The sequence below is a fragment of the Saimiri boliviensis genome, chromosome 13 (assembly GCF_048565385.1).
Source record: "Saimiri boliviensis isolate mSaiBol1 chromosome 13, mSaiBol1.pri, whole genome shotgun sequence".
NCBI classification, from domain to species: domain Eukaryota; kingdom Metazoa; phylum Chordata; class Mammalia; order Primates; family Cebidae; genus Saimiri; species Saimiri boliviensis.
Window position 1 is genome coordinate 100,210,818 of NC_133461.1, and position 22,580 is coordinate 100,233,397.

The window sequence follows — 22,580 nt, forward strand, 5'->3', positions numbered from 1 at the left end:
CTCCCTGTGTCCATGTGTTCTCATTGTTCAACACCCGCCTGTGAGCGAGAATATACGGTGTTTGATTTTCTGCTCTTGTGTCAGTTTGCTGAGAATGATGGTTTCCAGGTTCATCCATGTCCCTATAAAGGACGTGAACTCATCGTTTTTGATGGCTGCATAATATTCCATGGTGTATATGTACCACATTTTCCCTATCCAGTCTATCATCGTTGGGCATTTGGGTTGGTTCCAGGTCTTTGCTATTGTAAACAGTGCTGCAATGAACATTCGTGTGCACGTGTCCTCGTAGTAGAATGATTTATAATCCTTTGGATATATACCCAGTAATGGGATTGCTGGGTCAAATGGGATTTCTATTTTTAGGTCCTTGAGGAATCGCCACACTGTCTTCCACAATGGTTGAATTAATTTACATTCCCACCAACAGTGTAAAAGTGTTCCTATTTCTCCACATCCTCTCCAGCATCTGTTGTTTCCCGATTTTTTAATGATTGCCATTCTAACTGGTGTGAGATGGTATCTCAGTGTGGTTTTGATTTGCATTTCTCTGATGACCATTGATGATGAGCATTTTTTCATATGTTTGTTGGCCTCCTGTATGTCTTCTTTTGTAAAGTATCTGTTCATATCCTTTGCCCATTTTTGAATGGGCTTGTTTGTTTTTTTCTTGTAGATCTGCTTTAGTTCTTTGTAAATTCTGGATATCAGCCCCTTGTCAGATGGGTAGACTGCAAAAATTTTTTCCCATTCTGTTGGTTGCCGATTCACTCTACTGACTGTTTCTTTTGCCGTGCAGAAGCTGTGGAGTTTGATTAGGTCCCATTTGTCTATTTTGGCTTTTGTTGCCATTGCTTTTGGCGTTTTGGTCATGAAGTCCTTGCCTACACCTATGTCCTGAATGGTTTTGCCTAGATTTTCTTCTAAGGTTTTTATGGTATTAGGTCTGATGTTTAAGTCTTTAATCCATCTGGAGTTAATTTTGGTGTAAGGTGTCAGGAAGGGGTCCTGTTTCTGCTTTCTGCACATGGCTAGCCAGTTTTCCCAACACCATTTATTAAACAGGGAGTCCTTTCCCCATTGCTTGTTTTTGTCATGTTTGTCGAAGATCAGATGGTTGTGGGTATGTTGTATTTCCTGTGAGGCCTCTGTTCTGTTCCATTGGTCTATATCTCTGTTTTGGTACCAGTACCATGCTGTTTTGATTACTGTAGCCTTGTAGTATAGTTTGAAGTCCGGTAGTGTGATGCCTCCCGCTTTGTTCTTTTTGCTTAGAATTGACTTGGCTATGCGGGCTCTCTTTTGGTTCCATATGAAGTTTAAGGTGTTTTTTTTCCAGTTCTGTGAAGAAGGTCATTGGTAGCTTGATGGGAATAGCGTTGAATCTGTAAATTACTTTGGGCAGTATGGCCATTTTCACGATGTTGATTCTTCCTAACCATGAACATGGAATGTTTCTCCATCTGTTTGTATCCTCTCTTATTTCGTTGAGCAATGGCTTGTAGTTCTCCTTGAAGAGGTCCTTTACGTTCCTTGTTAGTTGTATTCCTAGGTACTTTATTCTCTTTGTAGCAATTATCACTGCATTTTTCATTGCATTAATCTACTTAGGCTTCTTAGACACCCAAGAATTCATCTACATAATCACAGGGCTTAAAAGTTTCTTGATGTAAATTATTTAAAACCATAATAAGTAAGAGAGAGAAATATTTTTGTGCTTGGTCTCTAAAGACAGTATGAAATCCCCAAATCCATGTTGAATGCGTGCTCAACACCATAATGGAGGGCTTTCAGGATTCTCTTTGACTTCTTATTTGAGGTAATTTGAAAAGTTATCACATCATACCTTCAATAGGGTATTCATCTTAGATAATACTTCTTAAGTCATTCCCTAACTCTAGTTGGCATTCTTATCTTAGAAGAAAACAGAGTTGAAAAAAAATTAACAGTTGACTACAAAAAAGGCTTTTTCATTCGGTTTATGAAAAGCATAATCATTCCAATGGCCTAAATAGGAAGGACCACGACACAGGCCCAGGCATATAGTCTTGTTTTGTATGTGTGTGGGTGAGGTGAGTAGGGGGTGGAGAGCACAGAATCAAGGGTCCCAGAATTTGAGTGACAACATTGTATCCAGAAGGCAAACACCAGGAATTTTTGATTCTGCATTGAGGTCACAAGATCACAAGGGCCAACTTCAAGTATCACAGACTCTAGTTTTGGTGTTCTCACATCCCTAGGAGAGTCAGCCCTGACAACAAAGAGAGATAAGGCCTGAAAAGGGCTCTTTTTCCCATTGGTTCTCAGATTTCAAACAAATTTCGGTGAGAACGGTGAAATTACTGGTTTGCATTAGTGCTCTGGAATATCCTTAATTTTCATTGTTCATGGTCTCTTCTGGAAAATCACAGATTAGCTGATACTACAGGGTATAGCACAAAGAGCCTTCTTTGCCCTAGAACCTAGAAGGCTGGGCCCTTCATACAATCACAACACTTCCACACCTCCCATTTTAACTTGGAAAATTCAAGCTTATGTCGAATTTTGTGATGATGCTTTTATATCTTCCTCAGTTCATATGTCAAAAATTTACTTTTAGCCAAAAAGAGTAATTCAAGTAAGAAGAATTCGCACTTGAAATATTGTGCTAGTATTTGGAAGAACAAAAAGGTAAAGGTTATTAACTTTTGGGCCGGGAACAGTGGCTCACCCATTATGAGTATGAGGCGGGAGGAGATCGCTTGAGCCCAGAAGTTCAAGACCAGCACGGGCAACCCAGGAAAACCTGGTCTTTGCAAAAAATAAATATCAAAATAATTTAGCCAAACATGGCACCGTGTACCTGTGTCCTGGCTATGCAGGAGACTGAGGTGAGAGAACTGCTTGAGCCTGGGAAGTTGAGGCTGCAGTAAGGCATGATCGTGCCACTGCACTCCAGCCTGGGTGACAGAGCAAGGCCCTGTCTCAAAATAAAATAAAATAATATAAGAGTCATAGTTTATTTTTATCTATGTAAGTATATAATGCATGAATATCAGAAAGAGAAATGGAAAACTGACCTCCTTCTTCCCCAAATTGCTTTCTAGCTATGGCTGCCTAGTTTCTTCTGAACTGGACTTCTCAGTGGCCCCAAATAAAATTACAAATATAAGACACAAAATAACAATGTCTGACAAATAGTAGGTGTTTAATAAATGGTAAATTTTCTTTTATTGTTTGTTTGTTTTTGTTGTTTTTTGAGACAGAGTCTTAATCTGTCTCCCAGGCTGGAGTGTAGTGGTGTGATCTCAGCTCACTGCAACCTGTACCTCCCAGGTTCAAGGTATTCTCCTGCCTCAGCCTCCTGAGAAGCTGGGATTACAGGCACATGACACCATGCCTGGCTCATTTCTGTATTTTTAGTAGAGATGGGGTTTCACCATGTTGGCCAGGCTGGTCTCAAACTCCTGACCTCGTGATCCACCTGCCTTGGCCTTCTAGAGTGCTGGGATTACAAACGTGAGCCACCGCACCTGGCCAATAAATGGTAAATTTTCGTTGCCATCATTAATATTAGTTTTAAAAGAAATAACCAAATCCTTTAGTTATTAATGTATATTAATTACCATGTCAATATGAGATACACACAAAAATTCAACCTGTAGCAAAGCTTCAAGAAGTAGAAGAGTAGATACCTTTGCACTAAACTTTACTTACTATGCACTACTCAAAATCATAAAATCCTAAAGTTTGAATTCGCTGATAATACTTAACCCACTTTCTCATGCCTAAAAAGCAGCTGCCTAACCTGTAATTGAATATCTACAGTGACAGGGAAGTTTTGCTGCAAGCCATCCCGAAAGGTAATGTGGACTGTTTGCAAAACCTTCTTTACATTTTTCTAATCTCCGGTCACCTATAACGTTCACCCACTCCCACTGATGCATGCTCCAGAGAGTCATATAAATCCCACTTCCCCTTTCCCCAGAATGGACTTTCAGAGAGACGAAGGTGATATAGTTTGGATATTTGTCCCCTCATGATAGGAGGTGTTTGGCTCATAGGTGTGAATCGGTCATGAATAACTTGTTGCTGTATCCTTGAGAGAGTGAGCAAGTTCTCCTGAGATCTGGTTATTTAAAATGTTGTGGCATCTCCTCCCTTTCTCTTGCTCAAGAAATCTCATGTAATATGTTGGCTACCAGTTGCCTTCCAACATGATTGTAAGCTTTCTGAAGCCTCTCCAGAAGCAGATGCCAGCGCAAATGCTGCTTGTACAGCCTACAGAACTGTTAGCCAATTAAATCATTTTTCTTCATAAATTATCCAACCTCAAGTATTCCTTTAGAGTGATGAACTGGACTAAAACAGAAGGCCATGCCCACATCCAAGCACCTCCTAACAGTAATGACCCCTGTTGAGTTTACTACCTACCAGATATTCCCTAAGCACATCACCTGTAATAAATCCGTGAGTTCTCATAACAAACATACATGCAGGTATTATTTTATCATCATTTTTTGCAGAGGTTTGGGCATAATAAACCTAGGCACTTTTTATATCAAACTCATAACTTTTGTACTTCATACTTTAAGAGATAAGACAGCAAACCTGTGTTTGTGTTCACCCTTGGAATGAACCTTCTACCTATTGAGCCTAGTCCATCTCAACTAGTCCCCATTCTCCAGTTTTAGTGAAAATAACTGTTTTGGGAAGTGTCACTTTAAAATCCATTGCTATATAGATGACAGGAATTTTAAACTCAACAACGAGTTCTCCCAGATTGTAGTATACGTTCCACTAATCTGTGTCTGGATATATAACACTATTTTGTGGTATCTTTTTTTTTTTTTTTAAGACAGAGTTTCACTCTTGTTGTCCAGGCTGGAGTGCAATGGCACAATCTCAGCAGACCACAACCTCTGTCTCCCCGGTTCAAGCAATTCTCGTGCTTCAGCCTCCTGAGCAGCTGGGATTACAGGCATGTGCCACCATGCCCGGCTAATTTTTGTATTTTCAGTAGAGACAGGGTTTCTCCATGTTGGTCACACCTAACAGTTCCATAGGGAACAGCAACATGTATCAGCCTATCATCTTTAATCCACACTTTGCCCTTCAGTGAGAGAATTAAAGAAGTATTTAGGATGGATTAAAGCGATTAAGCATCAAGTGGAATAATTTCGATGCATCAGCAATTAGACAGATTTGGAAAGTTCTAATAAAGCATGCCTTGAATGTCACAAGTTAGAAATTTTGACAAATTCATATGGCACTTTCACATCCCATGCACTGTCAACTGTTACTGTCATAGTTTGAGATTAAATTTCCTTTGCTGGGCATTATTGATTATGAAGCTTAATAATCACCATGTTCCTGGGAAAGCAGTTAACCATGTCCACCCACTGAGTTCATTTCCCTTGGCATATTCGAATGAACATTATTACCATTAGAAGGAAATCGTGTGTCCATGGCATTTGGAGAGCTAATGCCAACCTCCACTCTTCATCACTTACTCATTAAATAAGCCATAAATGATTCTAAAGTAACACTTTCTCATTGGCAATTAGCAAAAAAAAAGCTTTGCCAATTCTTTGTCAGGGATTTGCTTACAGGATTTGCTCAAGAAAACACATCAATTTCAAAATCCCCCTCAAGACACACAAAAAAATAAGGTCAAGGAAGGAAAAGTAAATGAAATCACCCAAAGTACATGCTTCCTCCTCAAATTTGGTGGACAGAAGTGTTAGGGGAAAAGGAGCATATTTCCTTCTGATATTTCCATGTGTACAAATTTGATATGGCTGTGATCATTTCTGATAATTTCATTTAATAACTCATTTGAAGACCATGCTATCAGTGCATAATAAACAGATGTTTATTGAGTATCCAGTTTCTGCAGGAGAAATAGCTACAAGAGTAAGGGAGCTGTTATTTGAGAAATCCCACCTAAATCTGAGTCAGCATGAGCAATCTGTGGTGGGATTTTTTTAGGGGTTCACAAATTTGTGTTAGACAAAATAAACATAAGAGGCAAAGATCAAGATGTAAGTGAGATAATAATATAGTTGGGATATTTGTTCCCCCAAATCTCAGGTTGAAATGTAATTCCCAACATCAGAGGTAGGGCCTGGTAGGAGGTGTTTGAGTCATGGGGGCGGATCTCTCATGGCTTGGTGCTGTTCTCAAGATAGTGAGGGAGCTCTCATGAGATGTAGTTGTTACAAGCATGTGGCATCTCTCCCCACCCACCCCCCCCAACTTCTGTCTCTTGCTCCCACTGTGGCCCTGTGAAACACCTGCTCCCTCTTCATCTTCCACCATAATTGGAAGTTTCCTGAGGCCTCACCAGAAGCAGATTCTGGCACTATGCTTCCTGCACAGCCTGAAGAACCATGAGCCAAATAAACATATTTTCTTATAAGCTAACCTGTCTCAAGTATTTCTTTATAGCACCAGAAGAACGGCCTAATATACTTAGGTTTGAGAAAAAAAATTCAAGGTAAAAAATTTCAAGATAAAGAGCAATTTTAGAGACCAAGGGAGGATCAGGAGAATTGGAAATCTTACCAGAACTAAATAAGGAAGCCTAAAGGAAAAAAAACTAACAATTTATTTGGCAGGAAAAACATAACCCAACAAATAGTCAAAAAGTTCACTCACATCCTGGGTGGCTTTTGGCCCACAGATCCTCAGAATCCAGAGGTTGGAAGAGACATGGCAGTGCTTGGCCCTTTCTTGAAGACCATGCTACCAATGCACAATCAACAGAAGTTTATTGAGCATCCAGATTATCAAGGAAACATACCAGCTATAGGAGTGAGATAGGAATAAGCATGTAGCTAATGTTTGCCACATATTTCTTAAGTGTCAGGAACCAGGCTGAACATTTTACATGTATTCTCTTGTTTATACTATGTTGTTTAATTTCATCATCATAATCACACTATGAAATAGAAAGTATAAAATCCCTTCCAACATATAAAGAAATGGAGATTAGGAGAGTTAAATAAATTATCCAATGTCACAGAAGGAGTATCAAAGAAAAAACTCAAATCACTTATCTCTGACACATGCTCTCAACCTCACAGTACACTGCTTTCCTTAAATGACATCTAGCTTAGTCCAACCCTTCAGATCATTAGATACATTTTATTACCTGCTACCAGCATTGGAAAAACCCCAGTGATGTGGTCCACTATCCTCCAAAGAGGCCCATTCTGTCTTTGGATGGCTCTGAATTCATCAGCTTATTCATGTAACTAGTATCGGTAAGCACAAAAACTGTAAGAGGCAGGCACAGCTCAAGGCTCTGGCAATACAGCAGTGAACAAAGTAAGTCCCTGCCTTTGCAGAATTTATATTCCTATACACGTAGAAGGAAATAGGAAGAAAGCAAAGGAAAAATATAAAGGATTCAGAGGGTGATAATTGTTTTGGATTAAAAAATGATTAAAAGATTAGGAAGGGTTGAAAGGGGAAAAAGGGTTGGTCTTTGATTTAGGGAGTTACAATCTCTCTAATAAATATATAAGCTATTTATGAGCCACGTATATGCAGGTATCTATGAAAGATACATGGATATATATGAAAGAATTCATTCCAGGCAGAAAGAATAAGTACAAAAGCCCTAAGACAAAAATTCTACTGGGAAGTTGTAGAATAACATCTAGGCCAGGTTTGTAGGAGGGAAATAGACAAGAGGGAAGCCAGGCCAGTGATCAGTGGGGCTCACTCATGGAGGGCCTTGTACGCCACAGTAGATACAAGGTTTTGGGTGGGTTCTTAGCAAAAAAAGTGAGACAGGTAAATTTGGGAAGGAGCATATTTTGAAAATGAAGTTCATGAGATTTGCTGGTAATGTCTAGAGAAACCAAACAAAGATGACCCCAGAATGTATGTCCTGATGAAGAGAAAGGATGGAGTTTCCATCTGTTGATATAAAAATGAGTGGGAAGTCTTTAGAAGTGGACAGGGTTAAGGAAGAGAAAAGGAAACAGAGATATCAGCTTAGCTGTGAGAAGCTGACTGCCCATGAGACATCAAAGTGGAGACGGTATCTCAAGAGAGACCAGTTGCCATAAGCCCTGTGCTTCTTACTCCACCTGGAAAATGTGTGGAATATGTGTCCTCCTGCTTCTCTGCTTGGTGGAGAGGATAAGAGTGCTTCCAAAAATGAAACACACCATCACATTCAAACCTGATGATGGTGGTAATTTTTATTACCATTGAAATTAAAATCTCAACTGTGAAGAATAAAAGGAATGGACAGATGGGGAATTGGTCCGCATATGGATAGTAGGTTGGGACAGAGGAGAAAACAAGTCGGATCACATAGATGTGAAATGAATGTGTTGTATTTAACAGTGTAATGTGACTTTGGAGATGATGTGTTGGGTTGCTAGCCCATGTGATTTTCAAGTCTTTCAAAGTAATTATTTCTTATTTTGATGCTTCACAATCAGATTGTTACTGGTCAGAAAAATCTGCTTTCATTCCTTAGGAATTCTGACTAGCAATTTGATTGCTTAAGAAAGACATTACTGGCTTTATTTAGAGGTACTTTAGCCCCATTCAGTAACATGTCCCATGTTTGTGTCTTGAGGGAAGGGAACTCTTACAACAGGCAGAGCTCCAGGCTTGGTGTCACTGGAGTGACCACTCCATCCTTCCCAAGATCACCCAGTGCATGGACTCAACTTGTCCTCATCATTGTCCATCCTGGAATGTCAGGATTCTCTTCTTCTACAGGAAACAGCACAAAATGAATCCCAATGTGTGAAGTCTGATTTACTTAACCAGTTAATTGAATTCAAAACCAATTAGTTAAATTCAGGTCGATTATTTCCAAAGCAAGCATCCATTAAAAAGAATAAAATTTCAAGCGGTTTCTTGAACCGAGCATTTTGTTGTTGTTGTTGTTGTTGTTGTTGTTGAGATGGAGTTTCACTCTTGCTGCCCAGGCTGGAGTACAATGGCACAATCTCGGCTCACTGCAACCTCCACCTCCTGGATTCAAGCGATTTTCCTGCCTCAACCTACCAAGTACCTGGGATTACAGGCATGTGCCACCACACCAGCTAATTTTGCATTTTTAGTAGAGATAGAGTTTGACCATGTTGATCAGGCTTGTCTCAAACTCCTGACTTCAAGTGATTCACCTGCTTCAGCCTCCCAAAGTGCTGAGATTACAGGTGTGAGCCACTGTACCCAGCCTCAGCATTTCTTTTACATGAACAATTAATTGTTGATCTGAAGAACAAAATTAAAAAAAAAAATGAGGCTCACAACTGATATGGTTTGGCTGTGTCCCCACCCAAATCTCATCTTGAACTAATCCCCATAATCCCCATGTGTCGTCGATGGGACTCAGTGGTAAGCACTTGAACAATGGGGGCAGTTACCCCATGCTGCTGTTCTCAGTGAGTGAGTTCTCAAGAGATCTGATGGTTTTATAAGGGGCTTTTTCCCTTTTGCTCGGCACTTGTCCTTGCTGCCACTATGTGAAGAAGGGCGTGTTTGCTTACCCTTGAGCCATGATTGTAAGTTTCTTGAGGCCTCCCCAGCCCTGAGGAACTGCGATTCAATTAAATCCATTTTCTTTATAAAGTATCCTGTCTAGGGTATGTCTTTATTAGCAGCCTGAGAATGGACTAATATAACAATACTCAGAGTTTCTCTGATTCGTACATTTACTTCCAAGTCAATAAGTGAACCTTGATAGAACTTCTTCATGGAGTAGCTACCACATTATCTGTAATAAAGCATAAAACCTGAGAAAGAAACACAGAAATATAAGATAGAAAGAGAAAGAGAGAGACAGAGAGGGAAATAGAGAAAAGAGAGAGAAAAGAAGGAAGGAAGAAGGAAAGAAGGGGAGGAAGAAAGGAAGGAGGTAAGGAGGGAGAGGAAAAGGGAGGGAGGAAGGACGGGAGGGAGGATGGGGAAGGAAGTGAGGGAAGGAAAAGGGAGAGAGAAAGAGATGGGAAAGGGAAAGAGAGAGAGAGAGATAGGGAAGGAGGGAGGGAGGAAAAGTTCCATGTTAAATTGTACAGACTGCCCATTGTTATACCAATGTTGTTGTAACTGAACAAGACTATCTTTCACTACACAGCCTACTTGATCTTGGCCACCAAAGAAAGAGCAGAAATAATAACAACATAATTTCTTGGGAGGTAGTGCTGTCTAGAGCAGAGAAAATGCACTCAGTTTTAGAATCTAGTCCCAGTTCTGTTATTATCAGTTATATCATATTCGGCAAGTCACTTGATCCTCCCCCTGCCCAGAATCTCAATGTCCTCATATGTAAAATTTAAAAATTATTTCTTAAGTAGCTTCTATAATTTTGGAATTCTCTAATTCTATGGCACTTTGCATTCATGGAGAACTTTCTTAAAAGGGCTTAGAGTGTTGAGGGAGAGAACTTTAAAACACTATTGAGATTTGTATCTCCTGCCACACACATCTGCCTCAAATGCGACTTGGAGAAAATCTGACCTCTGATGTGCCCCCCAACTCTGCAACTCCTACAACCTGTTACATCCTCTGTCTTCCCCATTTTATTACATGGACATTTCATTCTCTCAGTTTCTCAGATCAAAAACTTTGGAGTCATCCTTGACTCTGTTCATACTCCCATATCCAGTTTCCCAGCAAATTCCAGTGGCTTCAAATACATGCAGAGTCATACAATCACCCAGCTTCCCCACCACAATCATCCAAGAACAAATCACCATCATTTCTCATTTCCATCAGTAGCCTTCTATTGGCCTTCCAGCCTCCACAGCTTATCCTCAACACAGCAGCCAGAATGATCTTTGTAAAATATAAGTCACTTCTTGCCACACCATGGCTGGAAACCCTTCCAGGGCTTCCCATGGTGTTTGATCTCACACACAGTAAAATCCAAAGCTTGCCAAGCTTGTAAGGCCCCAGCTGATCTACTCACTTCCTCCCTAACCTCATCTCCCCTCACTTCTCACCATGTCTATATTGTTCTGGCCCCACCAGCCTCTTCTTTCTTATTCCAACACATTAAGCATGCTCCCACCTCAGAGTCCCTGGGCTGGACTTAATGCATTGTCTGCATGGCTTTCCTCCTTCCTTGTTCCAGGTCTCTGTCCAAATGTCAACACAGAAAGCTTCCCTGACCACCAAAATAATTGCACCTTCCTGCCGACTCCATCCCATTTACCCAACTTTTCATTATAGTCCATAGACCATATCACCTAACATAGCGTGTGTGTGTGTGTGTGTGTGTGTGTGCGTGTGTGCGTGTGTATTTGAGACAGGGTCTCACTCTGCCACATAGACTGGAGTACAGTGGTACAATCACAGCTCACTGCAGCCTGGACCTCCCCACCTCCAGTGATCCTCCCACTCAGCCTCTTGAGTAACTGGGACCACACAGGCAAGCGATACCATGTCTGGCTAATTTTTCACATTTTTTGTAGAGATGGGGTTTCATTATGTTGCCAGTGCATTTTTTTTTAATCATCTGCCACTGTGAAAACGGAAAACTAGTATTGTAAATGCCGCATCCCTAGATGGTATCTGGCCCATAATACGTTGTACTCAGAATGTGTCTGTTGAATCAACGAATAAATTGTAAAATAAAAGTAAAATCCAACTCCCCCTACCTACAAAAGATTACAAGGAACCCTCCTGGCCAAGGAGATCTTAGAAAAACTTTAACTTTCCCAGACATGACAAGACAGGAGATTGGTCACGCCTCACTATGCCATCTTCCTTACTAATTTTTACCAGATTATTTCCTAACAGTTAAACAGAAACTGGCCCAGGACAAACAAGGAATGGAAGGTTTGCTCCACCCCTGACTTCAGCCGATTGCTAGATAGATATCACAGCCCAACTCCCCTCCCTTCTTGTGTTTTTGACACAACAGGTAACTGGTTTCACCATGCATTCCTTTCAGATAAAATTATCCTTTCTGTGCACTGGTTTACAGAGGCTGTACACAAGACGCTGTGTCCTTGGCTTCCCCTTTTGACTTATAGACCCTAATTTTAATGCATTTAAATGTTGCCTCCACTTCAAAGTAAACATGGGACATGCGTAACATGTGTTTGCTTACAACACATGCACACAATCCTCTATTCATGAATCCTCATAGCTCCTCCTGTAACCTGATGAATATTATATTATATTCAACCGATTTAGCATAAAACTCCTGTCCCATCCTTGCTCTGGCAGAGAGCCTCCAGTTAGTCTGGGCAGGAGGCTCTGCTTCTCAGCCTGCAAGTTGCAACGTTCTTAAGAAATAAAACTCTACTTTGCAAATTTATGAACATTTTGATTTTTAAGTCTACAGGAAGGATGTTATAAGTTTACTGGCATCCTTACAGGCAGATATACAATAAGCCCCCAAGCCTGGCATTCAGCGCCAGAGAAAGCGTTCAGGTGAAACCTGACAAAAACTGACCAGCTCGTGGGCTCTTAGGCCCTGAGCTCTGTTTCCCATCTTGTCTTCCTTTTAGGCTTGCGCCTTCCAGTCACCAGGTCTGTTTGGCCCCAGGTCCAGGCTAACGCTTTCCCTGGGAGTAGATTTAGGGTCCAGATATCTGGTGCATGTTTTCCAATCGTCACCAACCCAACCTGGTGGAAAGGCAGAGATGATAGTACACAGGTGAAAGTTGCTTGAAGAGATGAATGAGGCCTGTCTTACAGAGGTATCTGGCAAGGAGCTTTATAGAAGGCGACATGAAGCCAGATAGGATTTGCACCTGGGGGCGGTAGTGGGGAAAACATTGCCCTGTTCATGAAGGTATATTTTCTAACCTATCCTACCCCTTGCCCCCATGAGTTTACACTTCTCCCCACGAGGGCTTGGGCAGCCTCAGCAGGTCAGGGCACTGAGGGTCCTGCAAACATCACATAAGGCAGTGCCCAATAGCCTGACCTCAGCAGGCCTCCAAATGGAAGCCAAGTGCTGACCCCTCAAGGGTTATTTACCAAAAGCTCCTTTACCAAATTCTATCCAGGATAGAAGACAGACAGGAATGAGTTCTCTTCTTGGCCAGGCCTTCCCCTTGCTTATTAATTTATTTATTATGATTATTATTGATATAGGATCTTGCTCTGTCTCCCAGGCTGGAGTACAATGGCTGTTACAGCTCTCTGCAGCCTCAACCTCCTAGGCTCTATGAATCCTTCTGCCTCGGTATCCCAAGTAGCTGGAACTACAGGGGCCACCACACCTGGCTAATTTTTAATTTTTTGTAGAGACTGGATCTATGTTGTCCAGGTCTTCTGGAACTCCTGGGCTCAAGTGACCCTCCTTCGACTCCCAATGCTCTGGGACCACAGGTGTGAACCACCGCGCTTGCCCCTCCGTTAGCTTGTAAAGCAAAGGGAGAAGCCGCGCCCCATCTCCTCTCTCTTCTGTTATGAAAAGCAGCCTGCTGCCTCCTCTGCCTCCCCTCTCCACACCCTAGTCTAAGAGTGGGCTGCAGATAAGCGTTATCTGTTTACCAGGGCGTCTCACATTGAATGTGCACAGGAATCGCCTGGGTGTCTGCATAAAATGCAGATTCTAGTTGGGGGCCCTGGCAGAGGAGGAGGAGGGCCAAGACTCTGTATTTCCAACCAGCGCTCAAAGGATGCAACCGCTGCAAATGCTGCTAGTCCATACTCCACCCAAGAATCCGTAGGAAGCCTCGCCCCTGCTGCCAGTGGCCTGGTGCTGAGCCGCCTCCGCCTCCTCCTTCCTCTCCCACCTCCTTCTCCCGTCCTTACCCTTCCTCCCTTCCCCCCTCCCTCCTTTCTGCCCACTTCCCTCCCCCTCTCCCTTCTCTCTTCCCCATCCCCACCTCAGCCTCGCTGCACCCTCTGAGTCCAGCTTCTTTATATTAAACTCAGACTCCGGAACAGCTGGGGCTCGGCTCTCGGGGCCAGGCGTTGATGGGGAGGGGTGCTCCCCAGAATGACCGCGGACGTCCCCTCCCCAATCCCCTGCTGGAGTCTGGGGTCCCAGAACCGGCCTGGTAGGGGCAGAAGTTCCCTAAGAGGACCCCACCACCACCACCACCACGATGCCCACCCCCGCGCGCTGCCCACCCAGTCCTCCGGTCAGTGGGTTTCTGGACGCCCATCTCGCTGCCGCCTCCTCCGGGCGCTGCCACCCGGAATACAATCCAGCAAAACCCAGATTCCCGCGCCTTCCCCGACCTCCGCCCCACTCCATCTCCAATGGCCGAGCTTTCTGCAAAGGCGCGTCCCTACCCCAGCTCTAAAGTATTTCCAAAGTCTCGGAACTTGCTCGTTTGCGGGGTGGGGGTCTTCGTGGTGAAGGAGTTGGAAGCCGCAGCGTTTGCACCTTAGGGGGTGGGGCTGCCCCCGGCACAGGTTTCGTACCCGGGAGGCACCCTGGGGTCGGGCGCACCCACTGGGGAGACCCGAGCGGCTTCTTAAGCTCGGGTCTCAGGCCCGGTCGCCCTTCCCAGCCCCCCGCTCCCCCTCCCCCGACCACAATCTGTTTTCGTAGGGCGGAAAGAAACAAAGAGCAGCTGTGACCGGCGGCGAAGCGAGCCTGGGTGGCGTCGGGCAGGGCTGCAGGTGCGGGAGCCCAAGGGGGCGGCGCCGGGCAACCGCTGGGATCGCGGCAGTGAAACCAGAAAAAGTGATATCTGCCGTTTTGATTTTTCTTTTTCTTTTTCTTTTTTTTCTCTCTCTTTTTTTTTTTTTTTTATTTTGAGTCGGAGTCTCGCTGTGTCGCCCAGGCTGGAGTGCAACGGCGCGAACTCGGCTCATTGCAACCTCCGCCTCCCCTACCTCAGCCTCCCGAGTCTCAGCTCATTAGATTCTCACTGGTTAGGGAGGCCTGTTGAGGTTACTTTTAAAAACCATATTCGAACGATGCGTATGTTCAGTGTAACCCTAAACACCCTCTGATGTGCTCAGCCCTGCCCAGGAGCACAACCCAGCCCCTCCAGGGGTACCCAGAGCCGCTGTCAGGAGGCGGTGGGGGTGGGGGGGAGACAGAACTAGGGACTGGGCCTAGAGCTGTGGCTCAGGCCTGTAATCCCAGCACTTTGGGAGGCCGAGGCTCTTGGATCACCTGGGGTCGAGAGACTAGCCTGACCGACATGGTGAAATTCCCTCTCTATTAAAAATACAAAAAATAGTATCCAGGCGTGGTGGCGGGTGCCTGTAGTCCCAGCTACTTGGGAGGCTGAGACAGAGAGAAGTGCTTGAACCCAGGAGTCAGAGAGGTTGCTGGGAGCCAAAATCGCGCCTCTGCAATTTGGGGGAGGCAGGGAGCGGTAATCAGGGCAAGACAGCCTGCTCTTACAGGGTCTGCCCAGGGAAGGTAGGAAAGATTCCTTAATTCACAAACGGGCCTTCATCCCTTTGGGAAACCTGCTGCCACTGGGTGAAAGCAAATATTTTTCTTTTCTTTTTTTTTTTTTTTTTGAGGCGGCATCTCACTCTGTTGCGTAGGTTAGAGTGTAGTGGCCTGATATCGGTTCACTACAACCTCTACCTCGTAGGTTCAAGTGATTCTCCTGCCACAGCCTCCCAAGTAGCTGGGACTACAGGCGTCCGCCACCACACCCAGCTAATTTTTGTTCTTTTAGTAGACATGGGGTTTCACCATGTTGGCCAGGCTGGTCTCGAACTCTTGACCTTATGATCCAACCCAGCCTCAGCCTCCCAAAGTGCTGGGATTACAAATGTGAGCCAAAGCTCCATACCTAAAGGAAGTATGTTGCTCTTCATTTGGCTTAAATTTTGCATAAGCTTGAAAAGCATTGTTGCCTAAGCCGGCTGGAGAGAGCTGAAAGGCTGCAAACTCAGGTTTCTACTCCCTGAACAACAAGACGCCTGTCTGTTCCCTCTTATACAAAAACAAGCTAAGGACACAGTGTCTAAACAACACACACTCACCTGTGCACGCACTAACACATCAGGTTGCTTGCTTTGGCTGAGGAGGGGTCACTTGTTTCAGGGCTGTGTGCCACCCCAGGAAAACTGCACCAGGGCTGTACATGCTGAAAACAACTTCCACTCCCTCCTGCCTGGAGGCTTCAGCTGACTTCTCAGAAGTTGCTCTTGCCTCTTCTAGTTTCCACTGCTCAGGTGGGACTGGGCGGGCCTACAGGCAGGTGTCAGTGTTCAGAGGGAAATGAAGAACAAGCTGAATCCCAGGTGCTCCTATTCAGTCACTAAAGTGGCCCTTTGGGAACCTGGTTCACACTCAGAAGTCACTTCCACAGACCACTCAAGAGAAAGTCACTCTCTGGTTAAGTGCCCCATAACCAGAGTCCTGGGTTCATACTGGGATCCTGCTGACCATAGGGGCCAATTGACAAACTCACTGGGGAAGGAGTTGCATTTTACTCTCACCCTTAGGGTGGTGAAGTTGGCTCACACTTATAATCTCAGCACTGTAGGAGGCCAATCAGGGAGGATCACATGGGCCCAGGAGTTTCCTATCAGCTTGGGTAATATAGGGAGGCCCCTATCCCTATAAAAAGTAAAATTAGTCAGGCTGGTGGTGTGGGTTGAGGTCAAAGGATTGCTTGAGCCCAGGTGGTTGAGGCTGAAGAGAGCCATCACATTGCTGCACACCAACCTGGGTGACAGAGCCAGACCCTGTCTAAAAATTTAAAAAAAGAAAAGAAAAAATTCTTATTTTCACATGTCTGATGCTATTTTTTCTGCCTTAAACTGTGTGAATGATTTGTGGCTCCCAGGTGAGATTCTCTCTCACATATCTTCTCCTTTGTGTGCATCTAGGATGCAGTGGAGGAGAAAGAAAGCCACTGATTCTCACTCTGTGTGTGTGTGTGTGTGTGTGTGTGTGTGTGTGTGTGCATGCGTGATGCATGTTAAAAAGACAGAATTCTCCAGTGAATAAACTATTCAAAACAAACTAAAAGATCAGAACAAGCACATCATTCCTTCCTCACAGCCAGATATGATTAGGTAAAATATAAATAGAGTTTTTAATGTAGGATTTCTGTCTTTACTGGTGGGAGTAGATACAGAGCAAAAGAAACCATTAATTTCACTGCATCAAAGCATCCTGCTAGTTGCTATTTGTCCTTTTTCTAATGATCATGTCAGGAAACAGCCTACACTCCATATGAAGGTTTAAGGATGTGGGGTGGCTATAAACTGAAAGAATGACATTTACCTAAGGGTAAAGGGATTCGTGGCCACCAGTGCACAAATGAAAGTGTGTTTAAATAGCTACAAGAAGCCTGAATCTCATCTGCAGAATCTCATGTTTTTTGTTTTATATGTTTCTTGTTTTATTATTTGATATTAAGATTACTTATAATTAACATAAATTTTTGTTTATTAAAAATCTCCCATTTAAAATCATGGGCAAATGTAAAGTATTTTTAAAAATTGATAGTTTAATCTTTCCAAGTAGCTAGAACTACAGGCATGTGTCACCACACCCAACTAATTGGTTTGGTTTTTTTTAATTAGTTTTTATACAGACAGGGTCTCGCTATGTTGCCCAAGCTGTTCTCAAATTTTTGACTTCAAGCAGACTTCGCACTGCAATCTCCCATAGTGCCAAAGTTACAGGCATGAGCCATCATGCCAAGCCCTAACAATAAATTTATGGTGTCAACTGGGACGAGTTTGATCACCCAGTAAAACAATAAACACTTTTATTTTTCTGTCACAATTTACCTTGTCACATATTAGCTGCCCCCATATTTATTCCAATTAACTAGAGTAATATACATTTTATTTCAAATGAATGAATGCAGGAAGAAAAGATCTTAAAATAAAGCTATCACCCTTTATAGACTACAAATGTGGGATTACACATCAGGTGCTATTAAAATGGACATAATACCTCTTGAATACAAAAATCCACTGAGGGAATTATTAAAGAAACACTTCACTAGAAGGGTAAACATGAATACATATGTTGGATTTTTACTGCCATGCTATCCAGAATTTTTATGAATGTGTTTTTAAACTTAGATTGGGACACACAAACAGATAAGAATGAGTATACTTGTGAAATTAGAGCAGAAGAATATTTGAAACTGGAATTATTGGCCAGGCGTGGTGGCTCAAGCCTGTAATCCCAGCACTTGGGGAGGCCAAGGCGGGTGGATCATGAGGTCAAGAGATCGAGACCATCCTGGTCAACATGGTGAAACCCCGTCTCTACTAAAAATACAAAAATTAGCCGGGCATGGTGGCACTTGTCTGTAATCCCAGCTACTCAGGAGGCTGAGGCAGGAGAATTGCCTGAACCCAGGAGGCGGAGGTTGCGGTGAGCCGAGATCGCGCCATTGCACTCCAGCCTGGGTAACAAGAGCGAAACTCTGTCTCAAAAAAAAAAAAAAAAAGAAAAAGAAACTGGAATTATTTCAGAATCTGGAATGCATGCCTGTTGTTCATAAAAGAAACATCCATATGCCCAGCTACCATGTGGTAGCCTCTAAGGCTCTTTCCCTCTTGCTATTTGCCCTTGGTATATGCCCTTGCATAGATCTCTCCCACACTGAATCGGGCAGACTAGTTTCTGTGACCAACAGTACACAGTGTTAGTGTGTGACTTTCAAGCCTTGTTCAAGAAGACATTGCAACCACCGCCTGGGTTTCTTGGAGGCTTTGCCCTGGGGAAGTCCAGCTACCATGTTGTAAGGATACTCAAGCAGCTCCTTGGAGAGGCCCACATGGAGAAGAAATTGCCAGCCAAATTGATAAGCCATAATTGAAAGGGATCCTGCATCCCTAATCAAGCCCCTGAATTAATAGTACCCTCAGTCAACATCTGACTGCAAGTCCGTGAGCAGCCAAGAGCCAGAATAACCCAACGGAACAACTCCCACATTAGTGACCTGCAGAAAGTAAGAATGAGTAACTGAAGTGTTCAAAGCCACTTAGCATTGGAATGATTTGTTGTGCAGCAGCAAATAACTAATACATCCTATATATTTATTTGTCGAAATATGTTATCAAAAGATATTGTTTACAACTTTCCTTCTTCATTCATTTATTCTGACAGTAAGAAATACCTTAAGAATTTCTTGGCCGGGCACAATGGCTCACGCCTGTAATCCCAGCCCTTTGGAAGGCCAAGGTGGGCAGATTGAGACCAGCCTGACCAACATGGAAAAACTTCGTCTTTACTAAAAATACAAAATTAGCCAGGTGAGGTGGCACATGCCTGTAATCCCAGCTACTTGGAAGGCTGAGGCAGGACAAGCACTTGAACCCGCGAGGCAGAGGCTGCAGTGAGCGGAGATCGAGCCATTGCACTCCACCTGGGCAACGAGAGCAAAACTCCGTCTCAGAAAAAAAAAAAAAAAAAAAAAGATTCTTGAATCATACCATGTAGTGCCACGTTTAATGTCACTACCTATTCTTATCTGGACTAAAACGGTCTCTTAGTCTCGTTGCTTTGATTCTTGTTTTTCTAGAGTCTATTCTCTACACAAGAGCCACAGTAGTCTTTATAAAGCTTATCACGATAGTATCACCCCTCCCGAGTAACCTCTTCAAAAGTTTCTAATTGCCCAAGAAATAAAATCTAAATTCTTTGGCCTTCAAGCCCATGTGTAACTTGCCCTTTGCCTGTGTTTCGAAGCCATGTCTTCTGCTCACATTTATAATCTCACTTGCGTCTCATTTATAAGACTTAGCAATGAGCTTAATGCATGTTTCTGGGTTCGAAGAAGCCAGACTTGGCGGTACTTGAAATTCCTGCCACCTGCAGTACTAATACCCCAAATCCTTACATGCCTGGCGCTCATCAAAGACTACCTACGTGTTAACCTGTTTACTTGTTCACTGTCTGTTACACACACACACACACACACACACACATACACACAAATGCACACCATTATTAAGTCCCTGAAAGTAGGAACATTTTCTGCTTTATTTCTTGTACCTTGAACAGCATCTGGCACTTCGTATATGATTAATTTTGTGGACTGAATGAGTGTGAAAATATACATAAATAGGAGCAAGAACTAAAACAGAACATATACATAAAAACAACTGAGATAAATGGAGGAAATGTGTTTTATTTTCAAATGTGTTTTTAATATCATTGTTATATATTTTTTAAACCCTCATATGCAAATAATTACCTATATTGGGATTACACCTGTAATCCCAGCACTTTGGGAGACAAGGTGGGCAGATCACTTGGGGTCAGAAGTTAGAGACCAGCCTGGCCAACATGGTGAAACCCTGTCTTTCCTATTGATAAAAATACAGGCCAGGTGCAGTGACTCATGCCTGTAATCCCAGCACTTTGGGAGGCTGAGGCGGGTGGATCACAAGGTTGAGACATGGACATAATCAAAGGGGTGAAGGAAAACCTTGATCCTACCTACAGTGGAACACTGTGAGTGTATACGTGGTTCTTGAATGGTACAGGACTGCCTTGTAAGGATTCTGACTATTGTGTAAGAGCCTTGTAAGAATTCCTTGTAAGAATTCTGACTATTGTGTGAATTCCACAACCACTGTCACAAAACATGCCTGTGGAAACATACTCTGATGACACAAGTGTGCCTTACAAGCCGGACCACAAAGGAGAGGCAGTGAGGTGGGTGAGTCTGAGTCCCAGCTCTGCCACCAACCAGCTACATGACCTTTGTCGAGTCTCTTAACTTTAGTTCCTCATCTGTAAAATGGGGATGATAGGCTGTTAACTTTAGTTCCTCATCTGTAAAATGGGGATGATAGGCTGCTCATGGTGGCTCACACCTTTAATCCCAGCACTTTGGGAGGCCAAGGTCGGCAGATCGCTTGAGCCCAGGAGTTCAAGATCAATCTTGGCAATATAGTAAGACCCTGTCACTATTTTTAAGTAATACGATTTTTTTTTTTTTTTTTTTTTTTTTTTTTTTTTTTTTGAGACAGAACCTCATTCCTTCACCCAGGCTGGAGTGCAGTGATGTGACCTCGGCTCACTGCAAACTCCACCTCCTAGGTTCAAGAGATTCTTCTGCCTCAGCCTCCTGAGTAGCCGGAACTACAGGTGTGCACCACCACGCCTGGCTAATTTTAATATTTTTAGTAGAGACAGGGTTTCCTCATATGGCCAGGCTGATCTCAAACTCCTGACCTCATGATCCGCCCATGTTGGCCTCCCAAAGTGCTGGGATTACAGGCATAAGCCACTGTACCTGGCCAAAATTTTTAAAATAATAATAAAATGGGCGGGGGGTGATAATAATACTGGACTCAGAACATTGTTGTATGTAAGGAAGAAATGAGTTAATACAGAAAATGTACTTAGAACAGCATCATAGGACACAGCAACCCCTCCGCCAGCACTGGAATCTCCACGTGGGGAAAAAAGTGACCAAGTTAATTGCTTACCAGTTTGAGCAATTAAATTGCTAGCAATGAAACTTCACACTAAGTTTAGCAATTCCCTCTAGGGGATGGATGGATTTTTAGTGAGGACATGAGTGTCATATATGTGTTTTCCATTCAGCCGTTTAGCCTGGACATTTAAAATAAAGCAGTGAAGTTATTTCGGGAGATTTTGAATTATGAATCTAGAAAGGATCTGAGATGTCCACCACTGAACCCTTGTGTGGATAAGCAAATTGAAGTTGGCTAGAAATGGCCAATGTTCCATAATAGTGCAAAGCTAGGACCCAAAATGGACTCTTGATTCTTGGTTCTTTGCTCTTTCCACAAGAAGGTATGGACTAGACTGGGACTGATCATTGAACACTCTTCACTTGCCAGTTATCTTGAAGGCATTTTAATCGAAGGGAACTTTACTAAATAAATATACATTGTGCTTCTACTATGGCAGGAACTGTGCTGGATGCTGGGGATAAATTAATGAGCAACAGAGATCTGATTCGAGTATTTCTGTAGATCTCACTACAGAAGTGGAGGAGGCAGACATTCATCAAAATGATCACATAAATAGATGCCAGTGGAAATAATTAAAAAGTCTACAAAGTCCTATGAACATATTTCATAGAATTTGACCCACTAGAAGAGGTCAGAGGAGGCTTCCTTTAGGGAATCATGTTTAAGCCTAAATCTGAATGGTCAGTAGGAAATGGCTGGGTAAAGTTGAGGAAAACAGAGAAAAGATAAATACCCCAGACAGAGGAATCACCAAAAATCCTGTGACAGATGGGATAACAGAGTACCAGGGTGGCTGGAGTACTGGAAGTGGAAAGAAAAGGGTGCACAATGAAATAAGGTTAGAGAAGTAGGCAGGGGTCAGCGCTATCCAGGCCTTGAAGATCACATTTGAGATTCCGGTTTTCATATTAAAAGCAGGAAGTTATTAGAGGGTTTCATGCAGGGGGATTCCATGATCAAAATCTGCTTTTTAAAAGATTAGCCTGCTGTAGGGTGCTAACTGAGGGAGACCAAGAGTAGGCCCTGGGAGAAGGTTAGAGTGGTGGCAGTATAAATTGAAAGAAGTGGAAGGATTTAAAACATGGAGGTGTTATCACTATAACTTGGGTGATAGGTTATTCCAGAGGGGCAGAGGAGTGCTAAAGGGAGGTAGGCTGTCATTCAAGGGTCTGTTTAACAGAATCAGATGATTAGGGAGAGGGGATCATTCGCTAAGAGAGGAGGTACTGAAAGAGAACCACAGATTTAGGCAG